Source organism: Podarcis tiliguerta (genome assembly GCF_965153285.1).
Source record: "Podarcis tiliguerta genome assembly, chromosome: 7".
NCBI classification, from domain to species: Eukaryota; Metazoa; Chordata; class Lepidosauria; order Squamata; family Lacertidae; genus Podarcis; species Podarcis tiliguerta.
Window position 1 is genome coordinate 78,110,537 of NC_139540.1, and position 10,146 is coordinate 78,120,682.

The 10,146-nt window shown below is 46.4% G+C and overlaps 1 protein-coding gene across 6 annotated transcripts in view; it reads right to left on the reverse strand.

Moving 5' to 3' along the window:
- The window catches only part of TERT (telomerase reverse transcriptase), a 96,523-nt gene that overhangs the window by 26,605 nt on the left and 59,772 nt on the right, over positions 1 to 10,146 (reverse strand). The gene's annotated exons all lie outside the window — the stretch shown is intronic.

Consider the following 10,146-nt stretch of genomic DNA (forward strand, 5'->3'; position numbering starts at 1 on the left):
GCGCATTGTGCGCCCCGACACTCCCCACTGTGGCGGGCGCTGTACTGGCTGTGACATCGCATGGGGGCGGTGCGTGCGTTAGTCACGCACCGTCCCGACGTCACCTTCCCGCCCGCTGTCAGATCGCGGCTCCGGAGATATATTTGTTTTAAATGTCGCAATGGTTTTGCGGCTCCCAGGTTTTTTTTCTTCGGAAACAGGTCCAAGTGGCTCTTTTCGTCTTAAAGGTTGCAGACCCCTGTGCTAGGGCCTGATTACAAAATTATGTCATTATAAGTGGACAGAACATGGTACAGTGGTACCTCGGGTTACAGACGCTTCAGGTTACAGATTCTGCTAACCCAGAAATAGTACTTTGGGTTAGGAACTTTGCTTCAGGATGGGAACAGAAATCGTGCGGCAGCGGGAGGCCCCATTAGCTAAAGTGGTACCTCAGGTTAAGAACCGTTTCAGGTTAAGAACGAACCTCCAGAACGAATTAAGTTCTTAACCCGAGGTAGCACTGTAATTCATCAGATCTTTTCAGGCACTACCCTTACAACACACACACACACACAAAATAACTGAAATTTAGAAGACACAATCCATTAAGTCACAAATTGTATTTTCTAAATTGTAGATCTGTCTTTTTTCTGATGATTTCCCCTATAGCCAATAGAATATCCCATTTATTTGTAGAAACATAAACTAGTTTGGACAGAATCAGTACTTTATTTATATCTAACCACCTGAACTCAGCCATGCCATTCATCCTTCACACAGATTATTCAGATTTACCAAGTGAATGGGCCATTACCAAGAAAGATACAACAACTGTTCTTGCTAAAAGGCCATGTGCAATACAGTAATAGTCTCAAACATGCAAATGATCTGAGGATTACTGAGCAAGGGTTAAGGAACACCACATGGTTCTGACAGCCACGATCATAAAATAATGTGCCACTGAGTTTTTAAAACAGGGGTCACATTTTTCTAAGTGATTTACGCAAACAAGGCCTAGTGAACAGAACACAGAAACTTGCAGCCCTAGATCACTTTTAGGCAAGATACCAGAATAGGCATCTCACCATTGTTGGATTACAGAAAAATATAATTCCCCTTGACAATTCTAGGGTAGGTGAATTTTTTACACAGTAAAAAATAGAAATAAAAATAGAGCATATCCCATTACTTACTTTGCTGATAAAATACTTTGAAAACGTCACTTTGAGCTCATGTATTCATGGCACTGGGATGCAGGTGTCGCTGTGGGTTAAACCACAGAGCCTAGGACTTGCAAATCAGGAGGTCGGCGGTTCAAATCCCCGTAACGGAGTGAGCTCCTGTTGCTCGGTCCCTGCTCCTGCCAAAAGAGCAGTTCGAAAGCACGTCAAAGTGCAAGTAGATAAATAGGTACCGCTCCGGCGGGAAGGTAAACGGCATTTCCATGTGCTACTGTGGTTCACCAGAAGTGGCTTAGTCATGCTGGCCACATGACCCGGAAGCTGTATGCTGGCTCCCTCAGCCAATAAAGCGAGATGAGCGCCGCAACCCCAGAGTCGGCCACGACTGGACCTAATGGTCAGGGGTCCCTTTACCTTTATTCATGGCACTAAGCATACTTTCAGGCACCAAAATACTACATTTTTCCTGCTTTGGGATACAGGAGGTTGACTTAGCTATTTATTTCATTTTCTTTTTTAAAGGAAAAATAAAACAGTTTACCTACAATAGGACCGCATCTATTAATCCAGAATGGCTTTGAAATCTCCGTATAGTGATGGTTCTGTCACTTCCTTCAGGAGCTGTACAGAAGCTTCTGGAATTTGCCGGAGCAACCGTATTTCACCTGAAAAGATGAATGCTAAAATCAACCAATTTCTGTTCCAATAGACAAATCATTCCAAACAGGGTTATTGGGTGGTCCACAGGCTGTCTTTTAAAATGAGGGCGGCCATTTTTTGCCAATGCAGTGCCTCTGGGCTGCATGGTACATTGGCCCACCCCATCCCTGCACTCCCAAGGACATTTTGAAACTGCACGTGATGGGGAGCAGGCTTCCTAGCTGCTTCAAGCACCCCCTCCTGTGGTTTCCAGTTTTTGGAAGCAGTGCTGCCTCCCACAATGGAGGGAGAGCAATAGTCATAACGGCTAGTACCCATCTCCTCCCCCATGAATTTGTCTAATCCTCTTTTAAAGCCAACCAAGTTGGAGACCATCACTGCCTCCTCGGGGAGAAAGTTTCGTAGTTTGACCATAAACTTGCCCATCTCTAATATATATATAAAGGAATTATATGGCTCAAATCTACAACAAGGCTCTTTAAAAATAGTTCAATGCCCTCAAGAATCTCAAATACATGTAACAGATTAGCTTTTATTGCAAGAACTATGCCCCTCAAAAGTACAAGGGAAATAATTGTATTTCTTTAACAAAAATAATATACTGCTTGATTGTAATAAAATCTCTAAATGATTTATAAGCCCAGCTTTCTGGACTGTTTTAAGGATTACAAATATAATGCATACAAAATGCTTTGCAGCTCTGACAAGTTCTTTATAAATACTAGGTGCTATTTATTCCAAGCAGTAATTTTGAACACAGGTATTAGAGTCACTTAAATGTGACTCATTAGCATGACTGCACTTTGCTTGTGGCAGAAGACTCCTTTGCACACTGAGGGGGCAAGCCAAACCCAAGGCAGCCACCTGACAGGGTTTTGCTGGAAGGAGGGCAGTCAGGGCAATCTCTGCACCAGTTGGGTGCAGCAGTTGGGCTCACATCAGGCCTGGTGCTATCACATGACACTCAAGGGATGAGGTTGGCCTTCCCTCCATTTGGGGGCTTTCTGCTGACTGCTGTTGCTGGGCGTCCTGCCAACAGCACTTTGCCCATCTAGTGAGCAGAAGGGGACCCTTTGCACCAGCAGTGATACTTGTGAAACACAATGGTGGCAGCTGGCTGGCGTAGCTGTCAGAGCCGAACGGAGAGACAACTATGGCGCAAGGGAGAAGAATTGGGGTATCTCGTTCCCTACAACCCATATATAACACAAAAGGCTTCTCTTATTGCCTGTATGGCAATACATACATCTATCTCTTGACGTTTATGCATGTCAACATCTCTTGTCGTGATGGCACGTATTTTCAGACCCTGGAAAGTGCTCCTGAGTCTTGAAATCATGCTGTTAAAGCTGATTTTGACCTATGGCTCAGTTATGTGTCCATGTGCATCACTTGATTTGTCTGCACTTGATAACCAGCTTCTGAATGTGAGAGCCAATAACATCGCAAGCTCAGAGGCGTAGGAAGGTCAGGTGTTACCTGGTGCAGAAAATTTCTTGTCACCCACCCATTGATTTTTTTTTTTGCCTGCAAAAATGGTTTTACTTTGGGTTTCCCCATCCACTCTGAGTGAGGGGGTGTCCTAGCTTCATGCAGGGGAGACTGGGATGTGTGGCTGAGTGAGGGGGTGCCCTGGCTTCATGCAGGGCAGACTGGGGTGTTTGACTGAGGGGGGGGGTTGTTCTAGCTTCATGCAGGGGAGACTGGGGTGTGTGGCTGAGTGAGGGGGTGTCCTAGCTTCATGCAGGGCAGACTGGGGTGTGTGGCTGAGTGAGGGGGTGTCCTGGCTTCATGCAGGGCAGACTGGGGTGTGTGGCTGAGTGAGGGGGTGTCCTGGCTTCATGCAGGGGAGACTGGGATGTGTGGCTGAGTGAGGGGGTGTCCTGGCTTCATGCAGGGGAGACTGGGATGTGTGGCTGAGTGAGGGGGTGTCCTGGCTTCATGCAGGGGAGACTGGGGTGTGTGGCTGAGTGAGGGGGTGTCCTGGCTTCATGCAGGGGAGACTGGGATGTGTGGCTGAGTGAGGGGGTGTCCTGGCTTCATGCAGGGGAGACTGGGGTGTGTGGCTGAGTGAGGGGGTGTCCTGGCTTCATGCAGGGGAGACTGGGATGTGTGGCTGAGTGAGGGGGTGTCCTGGCTTCATGCAGGGGAGACTGGGATGTGTGGCTGAGTGAGGGGGTGTCCTGGCTTCATGCAGGGGAGACTGGGATGTGTGGCTGAGTGAGGGGGTGTCCTGGCTTCATGCAGGGGAGTCTGGGATGTGTGGCTGAGTGAGGGGGTGTCCTGGCTTCATGCAGGGGAGACTGGGGTGTGTGGCTGAGTGAGGGGGTGTCCTGGCTTCATGCAGGGGAGACTGGGATGTGTGGCTGAGTGAGGGGATGTCCTGGCTTCATGCAGGGGAGACTGGGGTGTTTGACTGAGGGGGGGGGGGTTGTCCTGGCTTCATGCAGGGGAGACTGGGGTGTGTGGCTGAGTGAGGGGGTGTCCTGGCTTCATGCAGGGGAGACTGGGGTGTGTGGCTGAGTGAGGGGGTGTCCTAGCTTAATGCAGGGGAGACTGGGGTGTGTGGCTGAGTGATTGGGTGTCCTGGCTTCATGCAGGGGAGACTGGGGTGTGTGACTGAGTGAGGGATGTCCTGGCTTCATGCAGGGGAGACTGGGGTGTTTGACTGAGGGGGGGGGGTTGTCCTGGCTTCATGCAGGGGAGACTGGGGTGTGTGGCTGAGTGAGGGGGTGTCCTGGCTTCATGCAGGGGAGACTGGGGTGTGTGGCTGAGTGAGGGGGTGTCCTGGCTTCATGCAGGGGAGACTGGGATGTGTGGCTGAGTGAGGGATGTCCTGGCTTCATGCAGGGGAGACTGGGGTGTTTGACTGAGGGGGGGGGGTTGTCCTGGCTTCATGCAGGGGAGACTGGGGTGTGTGGCTGAGTGAGGGGGTGTCCTGGCTTCATGCAGGGGAGACTGGGGTGTGTGGCTGAGTGAGGGGGTGTCCTAGCTTAATGCAGGGGAGACTGGGGTGTGTGGCTGAGTGATTGGGTGTCCTGGCTTCATGCAGGGGAGACTGGGGTGTGTGACTGAGTGAGGGATGTCCTGGCTTCATGCAGGGGAGACTGTGGTGTGTGGCTGAGTGAGGGGGTGTCCTGGCTTCATGCAGGGGAGACTGTGGTGTGTGGCTGAGTGAGGGGGTGTCCTGGCTTCATGCAGGGGAGACTGGGGGGTTTGACTGAGGGGGGTGTCCTAGCTTAATGCAGGGGAGACTGGGATATGTGGCTGAGGTGGGGGGTGTCCTGGCTTCATGCAGGGGAGACTGGGGGGCAAAGGGGAGGCTGGCCTGCCCTGCACCCAGGGTGGCACTGAGCTGCTCCTCCCGGCGCCACGCGCGGGCAAAATGGGGTTCCAGCACTGCCATTCTCGCGCACACTCCACTTTCGGAGGCAGCAGAGGCTTTCCGGGGGGGGGGGGGGAATTGGGGCCCGAAGGACAGGCAGCGGCCTTAGCAGGCCTCCTCAGCAGCCCCGAAAGTCAGTTTATGTGAAGAAAATAAGACTAGGCCAACTAGATTTGGCCTTGCCTTGCCTTGACCCCGCCCCCAACCCAGCTGGCCAATCAGCTGTGGGCAGAGGGCGGGGCTAAGGTAGGGCAAGGCCTAACCTACTCGGCCTAGTCTCATTTTCTTCACATAGGCCGACTTTCCAGGACCGAGGAAACACAGCAGAAGGTAAGGCAGTAGGGCGGTTCATTAGAAACTTTTTTTTAAATGCCTACTCCAAAGGTCTTATCTGAATACACTAGGGATTATAGAACTATATCTGAAATTTCATGCATATCAGTTAATATCTTGACCCTGCACTGAATTTAAATTTCAGCCTTCATGACATAGGAAAAAGTAAACAGCTATTTTCGTGGAGGAGGGTCAAGATATTAACTGATAAGCATGAAATTTCATATATAGCTATATAAAACCCAGTGCAGTAAGATAAGACCTTTGGAGCAAGCATTTTTTTAAAAAAAGGTTTTTATGAACCGCCCTAGTAGGGCAGTACAGTGGTACCTCAGGTTACATATGCTTCAGGTTGCATATGCTTCGGGTTACATACGCTTCGGGTTACCGACTCCGCTAACCCAGAAATTATTACCTCAGGTTAAGAACTTTGCTTCAGGATGAGAACAGAAATCGTGCTCCGGCGGCGTCCCATTAGCTAAAGTGGTGCTTCAGGTTAAGATAGACCTCCAAAACGTTCTTTTTAAAAAATAATAATAATAATGTTTATTTCAATTTTCACAAATACAAGAATTTTTTTTTGAAAAGGACAAAATACAGTAGAGTAAGGGAGAAAGAACAAAAATAAAAATTAAAAATACATAAAAAACCATCCCTCTACCCCACCAACAAGAGAAAAAACAAAAAGCAAAAACAATTAAAAAAGAAACACTTCCATTTTTCAAAATTCCATCCTTCAATAACTTATTTCCTCGACCTCCTCTTTTTGTATTCCAGTTATTAATTAAGTCAGCAAATTCTTTCCATCTTTCACTGCTTACTCACTTATTTATCTTAATCCATTTAAACCTTATCCTCCCATCAACATCTAGAAAATTATCTATACTCCAATCTAATAAGAAGAGAAAAGAGAAAACCCTTAAATCTTATACCCTTAAATCCTAATGATTTAAGTTCTTAACCTGAGGTACTACTGTAATAGTTCCTTGATAATTTGTCACCCCCCTCCACGATGGCACAGGGGACGGCCCACCCCCACCTTCCTACGCCCCTGCGCAAGCTATAATGTTTTAGGCAATGCAAGCAGATATGGAAGTTCTGTCGGTTCTGCCATATCTGTAATGCCCTCTTTCCATAGCTGTCAACTTTCGGATTTGAAAATAAGGGATCAGTTGCTCGCCTGTCCCGGAGACAGTCTACGGGATATCTAACAATCCGGGATAGCAACGGGAAGCAGCGGGAAACAGTGCTGAAATAAGGGAATTTCCTGCAAAAAAAGGGAAGGCCTCTTTGCCTCTTTCCTTATGGCAGTTATCAAGTAATGAATATGCATGTGTGAGTTGGCCCTTAATCTGTCCAAAGCAGTCTGGTTTCTCTAAACTTCCTCTGTCTTTATTATCAGATTTAATGATGATAATAAGTTCATGATTGGACACAAACCCAATATCTTCTGGCAGGCCACCTGGAGATTTATCAGTCCTCTTATCATGTTGGTTATCTTCTTTTTTTACTTTGTGGTGAAACTGGGAGAAGAATTACGATACGTTGTCTGGGATCCCAAATCTGTAAGTACACATGTTCAAAGAAACACACCCCAAGTTATTTTACGGGTTTTTCTACATGCTCAGCATGCCTTTGATTGCCCAATCTACTTTGGTTTTTTGGATGTTGAGTGATAGGCCAAGCTTTTCATAAGCTTCTGAGAAGATTTTTAGGTTGGATTGGAGGTCATCCTCTGAGCGTGCACACACTAAGTTGTCATCAGCATACTGAAGCTCTATGATGGAGTTGGGACGATAACACAACCCTGTTTAACACCTGATCCCACTGTGAATGGTTCACTTTGAGAGCCCTTGTTACCTGCAGTTGTTGCTGTCATATTATCATGGAGGAACTGAATGATGATCACAAATTTATCTGGGCAGCCAATTTTCAGAAGGACAGTCCACAGGGCATTACGGTTTACACTGTTGAAGGCCTGAGTTAGTTCAATAAACACAATATACTCTCCACATTTTTCTTGAAGCTGTCAAGCGGTGAAAATTATGTTCACCATCCCCCTAGAAGGTCTAAAACCATTTTGGGATTCAGGAAGTGTCACCTCGGATATTATTAAGAGGTGGTTTGCTAAGATCCTTGTAAGGATTTTGCCAGCCACAGCTAATAGAGAGATGTCTTTGATAGTTTCCACAATCCATTCTGTCACCTTTTTTAAAGAGATTGACAATTTTGGCATCCCTAAAGTATACTGGGATCTCCTCTCTCTCCCAGATTTTTCTGATGAGCTTGTGAAGTTGTTGTGTAGGTTTAATTCCACCTACTTTGAAGACTTCGGCAGGTATCCCATTAGGAGCTGGCTTTGTTGATTTTCATTTGGTTAATAGCTGTACACAACTCTCCCAGATTTGGAGATACTGCAAGCTCATCTTAATTTTTTTTTGCAGAATTTGTGAGAGGACCTCAGCAGCTATGGGGGAGTTGCGGTTAAGGAGATTTTGGTAATGTTCTTTCCACTGCAGTGCAATAGCTTCATTTTTTAGAAGTGTGGAACCATTTGTTGAGTGCAGGGGGCATATGCCATGATTTATTGTGTCGGCTAAGTGCTGGATCTCTTGAGCTTTTTTTATCCACCAGGTGCTTTTTAGTTCTCTGATTCTTCTTTGAACTTCAGCCTTAGCGTTGGCATAGGTTTTTTTCTTAGTGGCACAGTTTCTATCTCTTTGCCAGATCTGAAAGGCCTTCCTTTGCTTGTCAATAATGCGTTCAATCTCACTGTCACTCTCACTCGTGGTGTTTCTTGGTTTGGTATCCAATAGTTTGTTCACAGGCTTCAATAATGGATGTTTTTAGCTTGGTCCAGTGTTCCTTGATGTCATCAGGGAATTCCAAAAGCAGATGGTCCTTAAGGGTCCTTTGGAAGCAGTCCCGCTTAATAGGATCTTGAAGGACTTGAGTGTTCATTTCCGCCTTGGTTTCCTTCCTTGAATCATATGTTGAAGTATAATATTGATAGCCATTGTGGGGCGTATTAATCGGTCGGATCTGTCCAGCATTCGTCATAGCTCTGATAAGGAGTACATTACGGCAATCTTCAGCTTGGATAATTACATAGTCTAAGAGGTGCCATTGGTTTGACCGAGGGTGCCTCCATGATGTTTTAAATTTATTTTTTTGTCAAAAGGATGTGTTGGTAATAGCAAGGTTGTGCGCTGCATATATAGTCAAAGGTAAGATTCTGTTCTGGTTGCTGTTGCCAATTCCTTCTTTCCCAATAGTCAAAATCTTGCCCAACTCTTGCATTAAAATCACCCAGGAGGATAATTTTATCCTCCTGAGGCATCCCTGATAGGATGGTATCCCGCAGGGAGTAAAACATTTCTTTGATGTCTTCATCAGCTTCCAATGTTGGTGCATAAGCGCTTAGAATAGTAGCCTGTTGGTTTTTGGCGATTTTTTTTTGAAGGGTTGAAAGTTGCTCATTAATGCTGGTAGGGACTTCTGACAGGAGGTTTACAAGATTGTTTTTGATAGCAAAGCCTACTCCATGTATTCGATGTTCTTGCTCAGGTGGACCTTTCCAGAAGAATGTGTAGCCTCCTTTTTCTTCCTTCAGGTGTCCCTCACCTGCTCTTTGAGTTTCTTGAAGCGCTGCAATATCAATGTTAAAACATCACAGCTGTCTTCCAATTATGGCAGTTCTGCCTTCGGGACGCTCATTATCAGTGTTATCCGACAGGGTCTGTATATTCCATGTTCCAAAGTTCAGTTGTCTTTTACGACCGCTGGGTGGTGATCCCACTGGGCGTAATCCAGTCAGGGGAAAAGGGAGACAGACTATGTTTAGAATGCCTTTTCTAGTCCCTCCCACTTTTTGGGGTGAGCAGAGTGGATCCTAAGTAGGGCTGCTCAGTCAGTTGCCATCTCATAGCTCGCAATTGTGGCATTTTCATTTGACTCGCAGGCTCTTGTGAAAAATCACTATTGTGACATTAAAACAGCTTCAAGCGCTTACACTTTTCACTGCAGTCGTGCCCTGTTAGTTTGTCGTATGTGCTATGTCTCGACTGGTAGTGTCTCTTGACATTAAATTCCTTATAAACAGCCACAGTCTCTTGGCGTATCAGACAAACACAGTGATTCTGTATTTCAGTGAAGAAATATTCCACTTTCCACCTGTACTGGAAGCGGTGGTCCTGTCAACTTTCCTTCCCTTATTTACAGTTGCCATTTTAAAAATTGGCCAGAAGGGGATGAGATCATGTGAGCGCAGTGCCAGAGGTTTTGGTCTAAGTGTGTTCGCCCAAGCCCTAATTATACTAAGTGTGTTCATCCGAGCACTAATACACTGTCCAACAAGAATTCGCCAGATATCTCTTCCAAATGAAGTTACGCTGTAATGACAAGTGAGGGGTAGTGTTTGGAGGCAGTGTCTTGTAGCCTCATGTAATAAACTTTGATTTTTTTTTTTACTTTTAGCCTTATGTGCCCTTCTGCACTATTGTCTATTGTCCCCCGTCCTGAATAGAGATGGCAAGTGCAGGCTCTCCTCAGTTGTAGCAAAGGTGAATTGCCTGCCCTTGTGACTAAGTGTGGTGTAGACACAGC